General features: G+C 39.0%; 1 protein-coding gene and 1 long non-coding RNA gene across 5 annotated transcripts in view; one reads left to right on the plus strand and one right to left on the minus strand.

Annotated features, from left to right (window-relative positions):
- The first annotated feature begins 1817 nt into the window (after positions 1-1817).
- Positions 1818-19281, plus strand: part of CTXND1 (cortexin domain containing 1) — a 36920-nt gene continuing 19456 nt past the window's right edge. Inside the window, exon 1 of one of the 3 annotated variants that reach the window (XR_005823175.1) lies at positions 1818-2099. The gene's annotated coding sequence lies outside the window, so the exon portion shown is untranslated. The remainder of the gene's footprint in view (positions 2100-19281) is intronic. The other 2 variants (XM_040569472.1, XM_040569473.1) reach the window with 2 other exon arrangements.
- LOC121075823 overlaps positions 6892-19281 on the minus strand; it is a 35094-nt gene continuing 22704 nt past the window's right edge. The window contains exons 1-2 of one of the 2 annotated variants that reach the window (XR_005823177.1): positions 8247-8996; positions 6892-7129 (exon numbers count right to left, since the gene is read on the minus strand). This is a non-coding gene — a long non-coding RNA (uncharacterized LOC121075823). Of the gene's footprint in view, positions 7130-8246; positions 8997-19281 lie in introns of those variants that run through there. The other variant, XR_005823176.1, reaches the window with a different exon arrangement.

Consider the following 19281-nt stretch of genomic DNA (forward strand, 5'->3'; position numbering starts at 1 on the left):
TTTGTCCAACTTCAACGAAATTCATTATAACTTATCCCCCAACCAAGGGAAGTAAATGGACTTACTGGAAGGATGAATATGCTCCAAAAGGGTGAGAGAGAAATAAAGAGGAGAAATTGAGGGCCTTTCTATAGGGTCTTATGAACGCTGAGAGCCCTGACGATGAGTTAATTATTTCTGTTACCAATGCTGCAGCTCACAAACCCAGTCAGGTTTTCCTGATCTTCTTGCAACAAGGCTATCATCTGGCAATCCTGTTTGTTACACATCTGAATAATTTTGTCTAATTTTGACTGCATAACTGCTTGGGACACAGACCGTTTCTTCTCTGCATTTTAAGAGTTAAACCAGAAGCACCCAGTGCATAAATACTACGTACAATAAACTTAATATTCAAGGCACCTTTGTTGGTTCTTATTTTCTATGACTCAACAAATTTGATGTGCTGAACACAGCTATGAGCGCAAGAGAAAAAAAAAAAAGGTCACTTTTTCTCTTATAGGAGTTTTGTAGAAACCCACTGATGCTGACGCCAATATACTGTGTGTAGGTTTCCCCTCTCCTCCAAGATGTTATTTTTGTGAAAGTGCAAACCACCAGCCTTCCAGCAACATCTGTGGGCTAGAAAGACTGAGCATCTTTGGCGTTTTTACAAGCAGAAATGTACTGCCCTGAAAATAATACCAACAGCACTAATGATGCTGAGGGGTATCATAGAAAATTGCATTAATACAGTAACTCCAGAAGAAAAAAAAAATGAAGTCCAGTTAATAAAACACTTTCTGTAGGAAAAAAATGTGACATGCGCTTTCCAGATGCCTGTCCTTGCCTGCCCTTTTCCTAAAGGGTCCAGTTAATCTTCCTATAAAGTTTATTATGTACATAAAATCCCCCCTGCCCAAGAGTCTTAGTGGGATGATTAAATCAACATCTTACACAATGTCTCATCTTAGGAAATCTTAATTAATGATTGCCGTGTTATATATTAGGGCACCTAGGTGGAAAAAACATCACATTTTTACCTCCAGGGCTGTTATGTGTTTCTTTTCACAAATTCGCCACACATGGTTAGGCACAATTAGCACCAGCAGGTCACAGGAGGCCTGGGTAACAAGCAAGCACAGCACCGAAATGGGTCTTTTCTCCTGAGAGTCCCTCTGAAGGTCAGGGTTGGAGTGGGCAGCAGAGCGGCCTCACAAAACTGCCCATCCGTACATCTCCCTCGAGCTGGATATGAGGAAAGTGAGTGCAATTCCCCCGTAGTTTCCCCAATGGCCAAATATATTACCTTAGGATCTCTGAAGAGGAATTTCTTGCTGCGGCTCTTCCTCTTTTTGCCTCTTTATTATTACTGTTCATTATTTCTGCCACATCAGCACGCTGTAGGGCCAGTCCCTACATTTTCCCCCTGACAGACACGCTACAGACAACTGACAAGGGTGAGTAGAACAGCTCTTGGGGTGCGTTAAATCTGGAACGTTACTCCATGAAGCTTTTAGGGAGCTACTTTCTGACTTTATCCTTTCTGTAAGCACTGCCTGTAAGCTCCATTTCAGAGCTGGGACACCCCCTGCCCCCCTTTCACTTCTACTTCTGAAAAACAGAAGATTAAGTTCAGCTGAAAGAGTTCACTCCTCAACATTGAAAAATGCATTAGCTTGAATTTGTAACAGAAATTCAAATCTCTCTGAAACATAAAAATAGCGCTCGGCTGTGAATTCAACTGCAAGTTACCGAATAGAAGAACTTGCACTATAACCAACTACAACACGAGATGAAGGCATCCCCGGCCCCTTTGCCTTTAAAATGCCCTGGAAGCTGTGGCTTTCGGCAGAACACCTTATCTGCTCTCGAGAGCTGTGACTCTTCATCCTTTCGTTATGAAGACCCGGGGGATTGCTTACTTAGCATACACCAGAGGCAATGGATAGGGTGAGCAGTCACTGCAGCCAGAAAACCCCAGCACGGAGCAGAGGCAATTACCCTCCGCACGCAGAGACCGTGGAGCTGAATCGTGCTGAATAGAGAACCCCTCCGGCTGGCAGAGCCATGTGTGGCTGGGAAGAGCAGCCACTTTCGCTCCACTGAAAAGCAATGCAGTAAGTGACTCTGATATTGCAGCAGGCACTGGTTCCTGAGGTTAATAAGGAGCTGAAGCCTTGCAGCTTTTGCTGTGAGAGAGGCAACCTCTGGTCCGGGACCAGTGTCAGAGCCGCATGATTTTTGTTGCTGTTGTTTCTAAATTGAGTAAAGGAATCGAGCCGATGTGCAGTGACACTAAGCAAATAATGTTGCATTGTGTGCATGTGTGTGTATTGCAGGGGAGTGCTTGCTGTATGGTCCTGTGCCGAAGTAGTACTGCTAGGTTTGTGGCTTTTTTCTATAGTCATGTTTGACGGCATTTAAACAGGGATGCTGCTTAATAACTTATTGTCGGCGTGTGTTTCTGTGCTCTTTAACTAGACAGCATGATTCCTGTGCTTGGGTGCAAACTATTTTCTGTACTATTATGCTAGATTTACAGAGACTGTGTCACCAAACAATGAAAAATCAGAGATTGCAACTATGTGAACGAGTGCCTTGATGAAAATAATACTTTAATTTTACTTCATCAGATGCAGCTAGCTTCTAGTTTGAGGTAAATACTACAGTGTGGTTTGAAACTGCAGATGCCTTTTTTTTTTTGTAGATAAATGTTTATAAGCAGTACTTTACCATAGCATAGCTGTGGGTTTCTTCAGATTTAAATGTTGTTTTTCTGTACGCTGCAGTAGCACAGCTTTCCATTTGTAACGTGTAGTAAAGAGAAGGCATGCTTTAAAGTTTGGTTTATTACAAGAGAGGTTTTTACATAGCTTGAAAGTGTTTGTAAAATAAGAGTTTGGGACGTAATTGCAGACCTTTGGAAGAAAACATACAGCATTTAAATCAAATTTGACTGTGCAGTTTTCACTCTGTTAATTTTGGGACTATTACTAAGCTATGTTCATCTGGTTTCTTAATACAGCTTTTTCAGTGACTTACAAGACTCTGGTTTAGACTAACTGCCTGTTTTGAGAATAAGTGCCATTTTCGGCTTCAGGCACGTTTAACTCCTTGAGGTAAAGCATTCTCTATTATTACAGAGGGCAGTACATATAGTCCCAAAAGTTAGGTATTCTTTTTTGCTGTTAAGTCAAATCAAATGTCAATATTAAATAATCATGGATCTCTTGAAAAGGGCACTCATGAAAGCAGTCTTTAGTTCTGCGACTCAGTTTTTGTCTAAAAGTTGGAGCCCATTTAGTTATTGTAAACTATTGGGAAATGTACAGGAAGTGCTCACATTTTGAAGAAAAAAATTCCTTCTTGGCACATCTTTGTCAATTTAGTTTTGCACAAAATTTGGTGTGTCATGTTGTCAGAAGGGATACTTCTCACAAATAAGACAACTGAAGCTCAGTTTCTGCTAAGAGAGTTTTTGCAGGAATGCTGCTAAAGATGTGTAATGTTTAGTAACAGGCACAGCTAAAGGCTTGGAGGAATTAATACCCGGGAATTACAGCTCTGAGTTACCGCTTTTCTACTCATATGCAACATGCATGTCTTAAACACTTTACTCCTTGAAAGAGAGGGACACGGGTGCCGATAATTGCTATTTCCCCTGACAACGCCATCGAGAATTTTCTCCTTTTGCCTAAGACAACCCTTGTGACTTATGGTGCTATTGAGTTGTAATCATTAAGATAATGAACCATTAATAAGTGATAAATATTCTTCACTATTTGTACAACTTTGAAGATGGACAAATCTACAAGGAAGGTGAATTGTGTCTGACTGACCTGCTCACCTCTTCCCTTTCTCTCCTATCTTGACTTCTCCCATTTCCTTTCTGTGTGCAAGAATTTGGTAGGTGTTAGAGCTGCTCATGATTCGGGACCTTAACCCATGATCTGTGCTCTTTTTACAGTAGCAGGTCCATGATCAGCGTGTCATCTACCTCTGTCGTCTCCATCCAGATATCTAGCTAAGCCAATAAGGAATTTGGAACATATGAAGATTTATTATAAGATAGTTCAAAAATAGATGTATAAACCTAGTGTTGATTATCTATCATAAGGAAATAGCAGGGGTTTTACCTGTAATCAGGATGTACACAGAACATGCAGTTTTGATGATATTATCATCAGACATTTTCAGGTAAACTAATCCTGGTAATTTAACAAGTCACTGTTTTCAAAAGATTTTCTCCCAGGAAAAAAAATATACAAATTAGGAGGAAAGAAAATGCAAATAGGAGTTGATGTTGGAAAGATACTGGATTCATAATAATAATCACAAGAGGAAAAGAAAGATCATAGCTGTTTTTATGCCTTCATGCAATTCTGAGTCCCTAATCAAAATGTGTTCCCTGAACTGGAAACTTACAGTTATTTCCCAGATATTATTGTTCATGTCAAAATTAAAATGGGAAAACATTAAGCATGTAATCTAATATCTCGGCCGTCTAGAATAAGTATATTAGTAAACAAATGCTTTCACTTTTTCATCCTGTCTTTTAAGAGCCTTGCCTCGTAAGTCAAGTTTACTTTATTGCACTGAAACCTTAGAGAGGCGCACACAAAGAAAAGTTTACTAATTTTAACTTACACTGTCAGTAATCAATTGCAACCCAATTTAATTAACGTTTAGAGCACTTGAATTCATGTTACTATGTTGCTACCACTTTTTCACTTGTAGAAACACTGACAATTCTTTACAGTATGAAATATGACTGCACCATCTTGACATCTAAGCATCAGAGACAAAGCTTCCAGTACAAAGCTGTAACGAAGAATATACCATAGGCAGATGAACACGCTCCTTAATTTCAACGCACAGTGAAAATGAGTCAGTTGCAACAGGAACGAATGGTGCAGACAATGTTAAATTAAAAGACACGACATTTAGCACATTCTCAAAGAGAAAAACTTAAGGATATTTGAACAAGAGCAGTGAATTTTTCTACCATGCTTAGTAGAGCTGTCATGTTTATAAAGACAAATGTCTTACAGCTAGTGAAATCCAAAATGTGCCACATACAGTCGATACTTTGTTTCTGACTACAAAAGAAAGGACACTTTCTTCCCTTTCTGTTATTCAAGGGTAGACTTTCTGATGGTGTCTAACTACTTAGATATGCTGCATAATAATTATTTTATTCATATGTATGAAAGCAAATGGCTTAGAATCTTTGTTATACTTATCTGCTGTGAGCATCAAGATTGAATTTAATTGGGATTTTCAGATATATGCTTAGACAATCCATTTTCAACAACAAAATGAATATGCTAAGTATTACGTGCTAGCACTTCTTACAAAAGGCAATAGTTCAATACTCTGCAATAGTTACAATTCAGAATACTTTCCTTGCCAGGGTGACTATCTGCACTTTCCACACCAACACAAGTCCCCAGAAGCTCCTGTGCATAAAGCAGCAGTGCAGTAGTGTTCAAGGAGGATTAAAGGACTAAGATCAAGTACCTCCTAAACACTGCTGCCTGAGCTGTTGTTTTAAACAGGAGCAAAAATAATGTACCTGCCTCTTCCAAGTGCTGTTCAAAAGGAACAGATACGCATCCAAAATACATCCAAAAGTAGAAAGATCATGCTCTACATTTTGCAAAGTACCTTCAAAGCATACCTAGAAGGCAGTTTGACCTTCAGAAGATACAGAAGAACTGGTCCATGATTCCTCCACCTCTTGTACATGTTCTCTAGAGCTTTAGGAAAGTGTTCTGGCATCTGTCTTTTTGGAGGAGAGTTCAATAGAATGAACTTTAAAACAAGGCTGTGAAAGCGCATATCCTAATAAACTAGATGATCAGTGACAGACTGCAAATCAGACATCTGATTTTCACAGAAACATCTGCAGAAAACTTAAATGCTGTATGCTCAGTTTTGAATCTTTAGGAGTTAGTTCATGGAATCTTTAACGATCTTTTCATCCCTTTTGAACATAAATAGAAAGGAAAGAGCATGTCAACTGAACAAGGGTTTGCTTGAACAATAGCCACAGAGATAAGTACACTTTCCCAGCATTATTTTAGCACTTAAATTTCAAAACTACTTCACCTAGCCCTGGCAAGACTAAGCCTCTGGGGGTCCTATCCACAGATACTCTGAATCCACAGCAGTCAGCGAGGGAAAGATTCCTAGACAGGAAGAACATCATATTCCCAGTGTGTCAGTCAGTACTTTGTTCAGAGGGAAAGATGAAGAAACAAGACAGAAGGTTGCTGGAAACACAGATGCTCACATTTCTTCCGCTAGAAACAGAGCAAAAATTTATTTCATTTTATGATAAATCACAGGTTTTCTCTTAATGTTATGCTTTAGACTTTCAGTCAGGGCCAATGGCAATAAAGAACCACATCCTCAAGCAAATAGAAACTATCTGGTGGAAAACCTTTCTTCCCCTTTCTGCTTCTACCCCTTCTGATTGATTTCATGATTTTTGGAAGAATTTGCTGCCTTATACCTTTAGCCTGTATTATAAACTGGTCCAAAGTAAGCTGACGTCACCCATCCAGTATTATTTTTTCCTGTGTTCATATCCAAGCTCCTGTTGCCTCTGCCAACATCACCAACCTGCCTACAACTTCTTAGCAAATAACCATGTCACACTGTACGTTGCAGAACTATGCTGGATTTTCATCAGCCTAGTTTAAAATTCAGCCCTCAGCCTGAGCATAACCCAACTAGGAGAGCAACTAAGAGATATAATAATAGATACTTTTTTCTACCTTCTTTGGAGGCACTAAGTATTTGTCATACTTAGTTTTGCCGTATTGATTCCTTTACCTCCACTCTAAAAATGGAGCGTGTTGTCAGTTGCTCTGCCCAAGTCATTTTGTGACTTTTTTTTTTAAATGGGGAAGATCAGAGAAAAGAACATATTATATCAATGTGGAACATCAACTTAAGACAAGGACTATAACACAGGGAAGTGTTTATAACGGAGAGGTGCTATGGAGTTAGAACAAAAGTGAGCATATACACATTTACCAAGTGACCCATTTCTGGTGAGATTTCCAGAGAAGTTCAGGAAGAACTGGAACTAGGTTGGGAAGGGAGATCATTCCAAACTGACAACTTGTCAGGAAAGTATCTCCCATTATAAGAAGTCCAAACAAAGACAAATCATAACTACTCAGAGTCATGAAACTTGGATAATCCAAAATAAGACTGAACTCTGAAAAAAAAAATAAACCCTGCATTCTTTTTGTCTTCCATTTTCTGGAATATTTTAGGATTCATACTTCAAAATGTTCATCTACAAGCACATGAGAGATTCTCGCACAAGAAGATCACAGCTTCAAAAGCATCACCTCAAATAAAAATAATACAACTTTAAAGTTAGGCAACCTCTACATTTAGCAGCACAAATTCACAAAACATTTTCTTTTGTTTTTATTCTTACCATTTTACATCCGTCTTTATGTCTTGCAGCCAGTGGAAATTTTACTAGGGAAAGAAAGTGAAGGATTTTCTAATACCTGTGTCTGCAAACCACCAGAAAATATTGTTTTCCCCATCATATTCTGCTACTGAGTTCACTATATCATTGCATTTTGCAAGTTGTAAGCAAAAGGCAGCAGGAAAGGAAATATTAACACATACTTATGCAGCTCCTGTTCAGTTGCAAAAGTATTCCAAAAAACTTCTCCATTCTCTTCTCACGTGCTGTATTTGATCAGCACATTGAAGATGACTAGTATTATATTCTCTCACCATTCAGACTCTGTCACACCACTACAGCATTTGCAATTCTCATCTTCACATTCAACATGGGTATTTTCTTGAAAGAAGCAGACTCTCCTGTTCAGAAAACACCTGCTCTCACTCCATAACATTTTCCTGCTGCCATACATAAGTAGCAATCTCTTTTAAGAGTTGCCTGAAGAATGGGAACAGGTTGGTAATCACATTCGAGCAAGTAGAAAAAAAAATGAACCCATAATTGCTCCTGTAAAGGGGTTTTCCTCCACTATTCTTCTGCTTTGGGTCTTGATCCCAAATCAGCAGGCAGCAATGAGGAGACTCCCAGGGACTTTGGATCAGAACATAACAGACTTCTAATAAAGGTAGCTTGAGAATATTTTAATAATCAACAGCTACTCAAATTTGCAAAATCCTGCTCATAGCACAGAAAAATAAGTTTGTTTTTTTTTTTTTTTTTTTTTTTAAAAGGAGTACAAAAAGATCCTGACCTTGCAAACGCTCACCTTTGTGAGCAGTTCTCTCTTTTGTAAATAGCCAGCCTTTCATCAGTGGCTTTATTTGCCTAAGTTCTTGCACATGCATTAAAAATTTATAACAGCTGTTACAGACAACGAAGTTATGTGTCACCCTGGTGTTTTCTAATAGCCATTTGATTTAAATTGTGGGAAACAAAGGAAATAATATATTAAAAGAGGAATGAAAACATAATGCAACCACAAAAACTTTGGTTACACATGGAATTTAAGTAGATGGAATAACTTTTCTCATGAAGAAATACTGTGCCTCAATAATGCTTTGTACCATTACTCCCCAGCCTGGGACTCGATGTCAGCTGCCCTTTAGACACCCTTGGTTCTCAGAATGTAGCCTGCTGGAGCAAGCCAGCAAGGGGATATGTCTTTATTTCTAGCATTTATTTCATATAATCTTCATAAAACTGATATTTTGGTAAGAAATAGTAAGTGCATAAAAATGAAGCAAAAATGAAGCAGTATCTTTAAAAGAAACAGCACCAAAAAAAAAAAAAGGCAATAAATCAAGATCTGGAAAGAAAATGAAAACAGCAGATATTCCATAAGGTTTCCTTAAACAGTATTTAGTACTAAGGCATTTATTATCTTTAATCTGTAAGAAAAAAAGCAAATCTGTAAGAAAAAAAGTAATGTGCCACCTGACTGGGTCCCACCTGGATATACCCATCTCCTGATGAAAGCAGCTAACCATTTCAACAGCAGCTGAGGGGATGCTGTGACCAATTTAAAAGGACACTGCCTAGCTGTTAGGAAGCACAACCCATGCAGAAACTTCATTGTCTGTAACAGCAAGAGGTTAAATGTCAGTAACGTACAGCTGGGGCATTTTATAGCTAAGTGTGTATGTGTACACATGAACAAAAATGTAAACCTTAGGGTTCATCCTTGGTCCTTTCCACCAGCTGCCCATTAAAAGCACTGCTGAGAAGGACTTGAAAACCACTGGAGCTCACAAGCAACATGATTTTTCTAGCTCTTATCCACAGTATGGGAGGAATATACTAAATTTCTTATGGAACCACACTCAAAGCTTTTCTATTCTCCCTTTTTTAACACTCAGCTGCAGATGTGGCATCTCTGAACTTTTTTCCTTGAGCTCCTGTAGGACTGGAGAAATAGTACCTTACAGGCACCGCTCCCACCCCTGCCCGCAGGTGAGGGAAGCGAGATTAAATTCAACAGAGGCTGAACTGAATGAAGAGGTGCGATTTGAGTCAACAGAACTGTTTTCTTTTGATTGCCCCGCAGCTAGGATCTTGCTCCAAAAGTGATGTTATGTTTTCAGGTGATATTTAATCAAATAGTCACTTGTTCATTAGAAAACACCTGAACTGTCTGCTAGGGTTTTTATTTTTTATTTTTTGGCTAGTGCTGAAGTATAAACATACCAAACACAGAACAGACACTTCGCACCTGTACAGCCTCATCTCCCAGTTGTAGGAGGGCAAATTGCTCCCCTTACTTAAAGTCACTGAAATCTCATCAAAGCACTTGAACACCATACTTGGTTTAAAAGGCCCCAGCAGCACAGGTGAGGAGAAAGACTTCTTCATCACTTCAGGCACAGATCTTCTTGCTACCTCTTGTCCTTTGCACCTGAGAGATCACTGATGCAGACAGTACAGTCAATTTTCTTCAGATCTACACAAAACCATGTCATTGACATTGTAATTCTCTCATGCTTTCCTTCTCTGTCAAGGCTCCCTTTTTCCTCCCTCTGCTGCTATTTATATATTGAGTTTTCATTCCTGTAAGCAATATGCTCCTCTCTCATTCTCCAGCCTCATGGGAAGGACTTGTGGTTTCATGGACAGTTCGGTATGTAAATAGCAGTCACTCCTACTCCAGAGTCCACCCTACAACAGGTGCTTCTCTGTATCTGCATGAAATGGTCACAACTGGGCTGGTGACCAGGTTGGAGAACAGATCTGGGTTAAAACTAAGCTGAAAAAATATGGTTTGCTTTATCCCATATCCATACCCTGATCCACCCAGTTTGGTGTGTGGCCTCATAACTGTTTTGGCCATCCCAAGTGAGGGATCAGGCATAGACAGGAAGGAATAGATCCTGGCACGTGAAGAGACTGGACTGCTGCACAGGGTTAAACCCCGCTATCAGCAGTCTTCCTTCCCATAAAATGCCTGGCTCAGCTCTTCCCTCACCTGCTGCTCTCTGAGATTTGCATCCTGTTTACAGTCAGATTAATAAAAACAGAGCTTTTAAAACATCTGTGATATTTTCCTCCATTTCAAATATCTGGACTTGTTGTATATGTAGTAGCTGAAACCTATCAGCCTATGCTTTGCTTCCAAATAGGAAGGATTATCTTCCCATTTATATACAATAAGTGTGCATGATAGCACCATTGCTATCATAGCAATCCTGTCACGTGGATTCAAAATTAAAATGCAAGTACAAATACACTGCTCTCAAGACCATTTATATATGCTCCAGTGACATCACTGGGCAGCTTGGTAACAGAAAACTTCATTGCATTTTCTTAGCTAAAATTCACAGAAGTTACAGTTTAAAACTAAATTTGCAAGACTCTGTAAAGGAAATGCAGGTGCAGTCAGCCTAGGTTGAGCTTTTTAAAAATTCTTTATATATTTATTTTTTACAAAGTCTGATTTACTGGTTTAGACTTATTTGGTTTTCTCATATGGGCTGAGAGCACCCAGGCAGTCCATTACTTTGTCTCAGCTGACAGAAGGTAACTTCTAAAGATTCATTACTTCCATTGCTGGCTGCCTTGAAAACATAACCCTACCATATTACAAGTATTAGACTATAAAAAGTTCCCTACCGTACCTGCAGTTATTGCCATGATATGTGTTATGGGATAATAATAGCTGAAAGATATCAACATGAAGTTTGCTAGAAACAGCTGTAACACAGCTTTGTAAGCTACTTATTCAGGTGAATGAAGAGCTTATGCTTGAAACTTTTAATCTTCCTGTGTCCAGGAAAGTCTTTCTACTGCACTTCAAAGACTTGGCCAACTGGAAGCAGGCTCTACAGGAAACTGCTGTAGGATCCATTTGGAAGCTGACTCCAGCGCAAGAATTCAAAGAAATGAATTTGGCATCTATAGAGAGAGTGGAGTCAACACTTTCTAAGCAGGGGACAGAGAAAGATTTGGCAAGGCTTGTGCATTTTTTATTGACATTTTACATCACAAAGGGGCAATCCCAGATCTTCTAACTCCCTAAACCAGCTCAGCCTGGAGTGGTCTTGAAGGACCCCTTCCTCAGGTGTATGGTCTCTGTAGCATAGGCCACGGTCTCTGTGGGTAGGTGAGTGGTAGCGGCCAACAGAAAACACACACGTCCAAAAAAAAATTATCATTTTCCACGAACCCATGCTTTTCTGCACTCCCTACTACCCACCAACCAAAGATAAGGCTTTTATATGGACAGTTGTCAGAGAATTAGCATGGGAATGTAGAGAAAGGGAATAATTATGCCTGCTTCAGGTGGTTCAAACTGAAACACTTTTTAAAGGAATCTTTGGGAAATAGAAATCAACAGTGGTTGGCATCATGCTCAAAACATTGCCTTGGGACAATGAAACACACAAATGCTTTGCTGATATTTTGGATGCAGCACAGGAGAATTTTGCAAGTGATTTTTCATCTCACAGCAAGAAAAATGTTACTTCAGCCTTAAACATTTTCTTATTTACTTGTGGACATGTATTTGCAGCTTAAGCAAGCATCTGCAAAACATGAATGCCTACAGCACTTTTTAAAATTAATAGCAGAGGAGGAAATAACACTGCTACTCTAAGCAAAATTTTATCTATTGGATTTGGTAAGAATGGGATGCTCTGTATAAACAAAGTCTTGTTTCCTTATTTGTGTAGGGATCAGAATGGCTGTCTTCAGCTTGCTTTTCTCCTGAAAATTAATTCCTGTAATCTCCTTATGCTCCTACATTAAAACCTAGGGCTCAGTTGAGAGGTCACTTAACGGACAATTTAAGTTAGCTGTAAGTAAACCTAACAGAATGCAGCATAGCAAGTCACCCCACAAAAAAAGCAAAACAATGGCAAATCTGTACTACGTCACTTACTACTTCATTCCTTTAAAAAAAACCACACTATTTCTTACTATGTCTTCTTTCTCTGTTCCCTTGCAAGTTACATCTGTTTATACTGAGTTGCCGATATGCCAGTTTGCTCAACAGCCATGTCTGTTCTGAAGAGATCCTTGTTATTTAACAGTGGTGAGCACATAACTGCATGAATAACTGCATGACTGCGGGATGGTGAGAGTCTAAGCACATCCAGGAAGGACCAAGGCAAAGATCTGAGAGGGGCCCCTGTTTCGGGGCATACAGGATTCCTCCAAATGGCTCAGCATCAACAGAAAGCATCTTTTTGAGTGCAAGGCAGATGGCATCACAAAACCTGATCTGAGAAATCACACAACAGGTAGCTCTAGGTAACTCCTCAGAAATACGGACACCATTTACCACACTAGGAAATCTCCATACTTAGTCAGACAGACGTAACTGCAGCTAACAGCACTGGCTTCTCTGAAACTCTGACCGACCGGGATATTCTGGGCACATATAGATGCTCAGAAAGGAGTAGTTCTTGCCATGAGCTCACCTGTCGGCATAGGCAGCTGGACAGCTATGAGAGGAAGGAATAACTTGAGGAAATTTGTTTCAGCTACAGGGAATTTCAGTCAATGATTCTTCAAGAAAAACTGGGCAATGCAGTCCTGTGTATTGTACAGGGCATTTTTGCTCCAGGGAAGGCAGTTATGGAATCATTCCCCAAAGAGTATGAGGCAACCTGACAGCTTGATCATCTCAAAGAAGTGCAGAATTCTTCATTCTCTCTCTCTCCCCTCACAACTGATATTCAGTACAAAGCATTCTCCTATTGCACTACCAGCTGCACCAAAATAGAATCCCAAGAAAATAATCAGTTTCCCAAAATTCCTGTCTCAGTCAGAGTTATGAGCTTGGAGGCAGAGAACTGGAAACCTCTCAAAGGATTTTGCTATCACTGTTTCCCTGGGCAAAGATCACAGACAATAACCACTACAATTAGTATTTCAAATCTGTTTTCTGAAAAAAAAAAAAAACACAACAGACTTTGCATCTAAAAATAATCTTGTGATAAACAATCTCTTTTTCAAAAAGGTTAAAAACATTTGGTATTTTGCCTTTTTTTCATTAACAAAACAATCCACAACTTCTGGACAATCTGTTCCAGTGCCTCACCACCCTCAGAGTAAAGAATTTCTTTCTAACATCTAACCTAAATCTCTCCTCTTTTAGTTTAAAACCTTTCCCCCTTGTCTTATCTCTATCTGCAAGCGTAGATAGATTTTGTACTGAAAATTTTAACAGAGTTGAAAACTTTTTGTCCCATCGGTCCGGTGAGTCTCATTCTAGCAGAGCAAAATTCAACCTGACCCAATTTCATGAGATGGTACCTCAGCCAGGAGCTAGGGTTGCACCACCAAAGCGACCTGTTCCTCAGAGAGGAAGAGGCTGCGCTCGAAGGAATTCTTCTGAAAAAGCAAACTAGAGCTGCACGTACTCTGCTCTCCCATATCCCTGTCTTTTCCCCCTCTTTATCACGGGATACAACACAGTGTCTCACCCATCAAATGTTTGGAAAATATAATAAGTTTGATCAGGAAAAGAAAAGTTTATCGAAGAGCTCTACTAAATTCACTAGGTTTGCTGAGAGAACAGGATCTTTGAACAGCAGTGGGATATGTGATTGCAAGCAGACATTAATTTTATTATGCAATTGCCCAATTTCACTTTCCTGAAATATCTGGCTCTACTACACAGAGAAAGTCAGCATTTTTAGAGCAGTTTAAGCCATAAAATAGACTAATAGCATCAGAGAAAAAAAAAAGAATACCTGTTCCTTCAAAAATTTTTGAGTGATTAGACTCATTTTCAATCTTTCATACACATGATCTCTTATTTAATCTCCCCCCTTACTTGACAGTGGCAAACAACATCTTTTTACTCTAAACTTTTGTTTTTCCTCCATTATTGATGCATTTCTCTAAACAATAATGGATTTTTGCAAAATGCTTCTGTGAGAGATCAGAAAGCAGGAGCACTTGCAAGCAAGGCTTCAGATGGCTGTGCCAGTTCTCCCCAGTGCAATGTCATGTCACTGCTATTAAGCATATTCCCGCCTTGAAAGCCAAATCAAAGAGAATTTTAAAACAATGCATAAAATTATGAGGCCAAAAATGTAAGGGTGAGGAAAACCAGATACGATCCAATACTCACTAGGATAAATGAATTCAAAATTAGGCTCTCTTCATTGTGATATTAGGATCAGGATGTTCTTTCCCATATTTGTATTATCATTAAATAAAAATCTCTAACTACAACCTTTTGTCAGAGGAAAATGAGGGTAGTGCTTGGATAGTCAAAGTTGTACAATTTTTTGGCTTTTCTCATAGGATACATGGGATAACTATTGCTTCTTTTTTCCACTTGGCCTCTTTGTAAGATTATCTTCATGAGTTCCCCCCAGGATTTGATGAACTGAATAAAAAGAATGGTCTTTCTGCACAGAGTTTCTGGGCAAAACTGATTTCTTATAGTCTTTTCTGGTTGTTTTAGCGTTTTCTCTTTTCCGTACAACTCTGCCTAATATAAATTTGTACTTGAATCATGTATCATTCAATGAGCACATGAAAAAATTTGCACATAAGGTATTAAATAACCAGTAAAGTTCTTGTAAAAACAAATTTGGCAAGTGAGAAAGCTAAGTCATGTTTGAATAATTACCGTGTCTTCAAAATAACAAAGATAATTCTACAAATTTCTTTTTCTAGATTTTTAGTTCTCAGTAACTTTCTGAGAAGCTATTATTTAAAAAATGTGAGATTAGTGTGAGCACACAACAGAAAATATTATCTGGGGTCCTTTTCTTGCAATTATTCTCAAGTATGCTGCATGTGCTTATACAGCATAGTAACTACCATGACTCTGAGAGGGTGCTGTGAAAATCACTGGTCCATAAATCCTTGCTGGTTACTGTTTAGAAAATGAGTTTGTGAAGGAATAAAAGCAGTTTTTCACCAGGTTACAGAAAAGAAAAAAAAAAAATGAGGAAGAAGAAATAGTTTCCAACTAAAAGAGGAGGTTTTAAATCAGGCTTAGCAGGCCGTAGCAAAGCCAGGCCTGCCTGCAGGCACCACACCTCATGACACGGAGACATGGGGCTTTGTCTCACAGGTCTGAACGGCCTGCAGCTGCCATCTGGCCAACCACCCGCTGACAGGGCAGGACCCTGGGGAATTCAGGCTCCCTCAGGGCTCTCCAGGCTTTAGAGCTCAGATAAAAGCTCCTGGCTAGCTGGGGGCCATGGGTGCAGGCACCCTGTGGCAGACAGGTTGGCCTACCTGAGGCCCCACAAAACCAACATGGAGCCAGGGTGCCCCTCAGCAAATCGGGCTGGAAATAGCTCTGGTGCCAGGTCCTGTGTACTTGGCCACACAAAATTGTTGGCTCCCCTCCCCACTTCTACACCATCTGCATTTTTATACAGCATGAGGAAATATTTATAATCAATTTTTGGTTGTCCAATAGTGGTTTCTGACATATTTCCTAGCAGGCCGATGTTGTTTTCCCTGCTTAAGTGGCATAGCAATAACAAATACATCTATTATTCATTAAATGACATCAAAGTACATTAATATGCATCAGCATTTCTGAATGACATCCACATCGCAACGATACACAACACTTCTCACCTCATTTGCCTTATTAACAGCTAAACATTATAGTTTGTGGTTTAAAATTTGAGTGTTGGAAGGGGAGGCAGTTTGTTTCACTGTGCATTGCAAATGAGATACTATGGGAGAGCTCATGGTGGCAGGAGAGCAAAAGCTTGTGCTGCTGAAGCACAGGACCAAGGACCAGAGCAGATATGTCTCTCTGCGGAGATACCACAGACTGACCTGGTGAGTCTAAGGCAAGAAATTTAAGGCCACCGCTGAAGATTTCAGTCTATGGGTTTGTCTACAGAGCCCATCAAAGCCCCTGTTTGCCTGCTGACTCTCAGCTTGCCATCTACATGTGTGCAAAGTAACCACAAATCCTTACAAGGTCAGAACACTACATTTTTAGACACTTTGTATACCAGTAAATATTTCCAGGCAGAACGGAGAATCACTTAGGTCAAAGTCAAACCCATAAAGAGGAACTTTCTTTTTAAAAGTGAAGGGATTTAGTCCTACAGAGATCAGTTTTAACATATTTTAAAACAGGATTTAATAAAATTCACCAAGCTCAGAGTGTGAGAGATGTGGAAAAGGACGTTTCTAAAGTAAAGGTCAATCCATAAATACATGCTCTTTGTGATATGTGCTGGCATTGTTTTGTTGTTGTTGTTGTTTTTTGTATACAGAAAAAAAATAGGAAAGGAAAGAGGAGTCAAGAGTATTTACTCTTGTGGCTTCCCTGCTCGCTGCCTGGAAGCAAGCCTTAGCATTGCTGTATTAACTGGCACCACAGCCTACATTTGCAAGATGGAGAGCTCTGCATAACATTTTCCTGACTGCCAGTGTATGTCAAACTAGATGGAAGATGATTTATGGACTTTGCTGTTTACGGGGATAAATGAGAACAGAATTATGCCTAGTTCACTGTGTCCCAAATAATTCCTTGAGGTTATGAAGTCTGTATAATGCCGTGTTACCATAGTTTTATGCGAGCATAAAATCAAAATAACAGAAAATGAACTACTGAAGCAGAATGCATAGGAAACATACCAAAACACACAGTGCTGTGGAAGGTGAATTTCTCCGTAGCCAAACCACGTCAGTGCTGTAAGCCATAAGGAACTACCATGTTTTACTTCCAATTAATATTCAGTGCTTCCACTGGAACAGTCCTAGACTGTACCTGTTATTGTATTATCTGTGCAGCACTTGGTGCACTCTATCTAAAAATAGTCCCGCAAATTTTAGCATATAAGCAAATGAATTTGAGAGCTAAATACTTTCTCTTCTTAAAAGAGGAGAACTCAAACCATCCAACAACAGCTACCAATATTGTGTCCTGGTAAATAAAATGAGAAGGATCCTTCACTGATTTAAAAGCAGGATGCAATACAATGAACAATAACAGAGAGATGCTATACTCTTCAACCAGCATGGAGATGACTGCTACCATTCTTGAAAGCAGTTCAGAGGCACTATAGACAAGATCCTACAAGATTGAAACTGGAAGTTACGTCTCAGAGATACAGAATAAGGCTGACGATATGCAAGTCCATTGTTACTGTTTCTACTTACTGTATACCTTCCAAATATGATTATGGACCTCCAGGTTTTTAAAGGATGATTCCCAGGGGTCTGCTTGTACTGTCAGCTGAGTCCTGACAATGACAGATCTGCCATTCAAGAATTTAGGCTGATCCTAAGAGCTAAGGCTGTTTTTGTCATTTATAAATGTTACTGCAGTTAGAAACTTAAAATGGAACGTGAATCTAGTTGTTAGAACTCTAGCCACAGGCTTATTACAAAGTTCCCAATTTGATACATAAAATTTTGCTTTCATAGACATGTAATAAGATAAGGCATTGAAAAAATAGCTGCAGTTTGGGGCAAATGCTACTTAAATGGTTATGTGAAGTTGCGGTCCCAGTAAGCATGGGGTAGGATTTACTCTTCAGTTACAAAATGGAAAAGTCCGGTATTTGATGAAATGCTAATAAATAAATGATATATATATATATATATGATATATATATAATAAAATAAATGAAATGCTCTTTAAAGGAGTTAGGAAGAATTCCTGTATTAGGAAGAAAAGCATTCCAAAAAGATTTCTATCTACTTGGTCCAAGTCCAGAGTTCTTTAATGGTTTTGTAAGCAGTAATGTTTTTTTTCTGCAAGACAAATTCCCATTGATTTTAGTTTCTAATGACTGCTAGGTCAGGCTTTCTCTATATTTGCTTAATTAATTAGTCTGACCTTCCTTCCATGTAATACTCAGGATGACGAACTTCCATTTTACCAGCTGTTTGAATGTTATTCTAAAGCACTTATGTTGTCAAAGGCTTTGTATAAATTTACTAAGCATCTATTTCTAGTCTTTTTTTTTCAAAACTGCCTTGTCAGCATGAATTTATGATTGAGCTGAAAATAAATAAATCTGATATCCCTTGTCACATGGATTTAAATTTATGTGTACACACTGACCTACAGGAAAGATAGCTACTGTTTCTTGAGATATGAGGAAGTGATTTGAATGCCAGAGAAGACTTCAGATAAATGTATTAATTTTTAAAGTTGGAAGTTTCCTGCAATGCTTCAATTTCCTGCTTTGCCATTCAACAGTGGAGGTGGAGATTGGAAAAAGAAGTACTGGATCCAATACAAAGACTGCTGTGTACAGACTAGTCTTGGTGTCATCCAGTAAACCAAGCAAATACTTAGAGGATGCATTTAAGTCTGACAGTATTATTTGGACTTAGGTTAAAAGTCAAAGGCACAGGAATAGATTGGCTCCTAAATCGTGCCTGAGCACCTCTGTTCTCATTAAAGTCAATGAGAATTTAGGATTTAAGAACCTAAGTGAAATTAGGTATGTTGGCCTTACACTTCACTTCTCAGGGCTGCTGTAAGTGCATATAATTGTTATGCATGTACTGAAGCCCTTACATGAAAAAATTGTTTCAAATAGTTCAGAGAAACCACCTAAAATTAAATTATCACTCTGATTTTTGTACAGTTACAAATCAAATTTATTTTGACAACAGGTTAACATAAGACACGGCTCAGACAGAGAGCCTAGAGCTAGACAGATTGTATGATTTAATGCTCTGCAATTAAAAGACAAAATCCAGAGTTGCTGCCTTTCAAATGTGTATGTTAAATTTTTGCCAGGATTCTGTTGTCTGCATGAATGCCAGTAAACTGGAGCAGTTGCCATGCTACTTCATGGAAAATTATTTAAGGCAATGCTTTATTTAGTCTGCTTAAAGGTGGTGGGATAAAA

Source organism: Cygnus olor, chromosome 11 (assembly GCF_009769625.2).
Source record: "Cygnus olor isolate bCygOlo1 chromosome 11, bCygOlo1.pri.v2, whole genome shotgun sequence".
In the NCBI taxonomy this organism is placed as follows: domain Eukaryota; kingdom Metazoa; phylum Chordata; class Aves; order Anseriformes; family Anatidae; genus Cygnus; species Cygnus olor.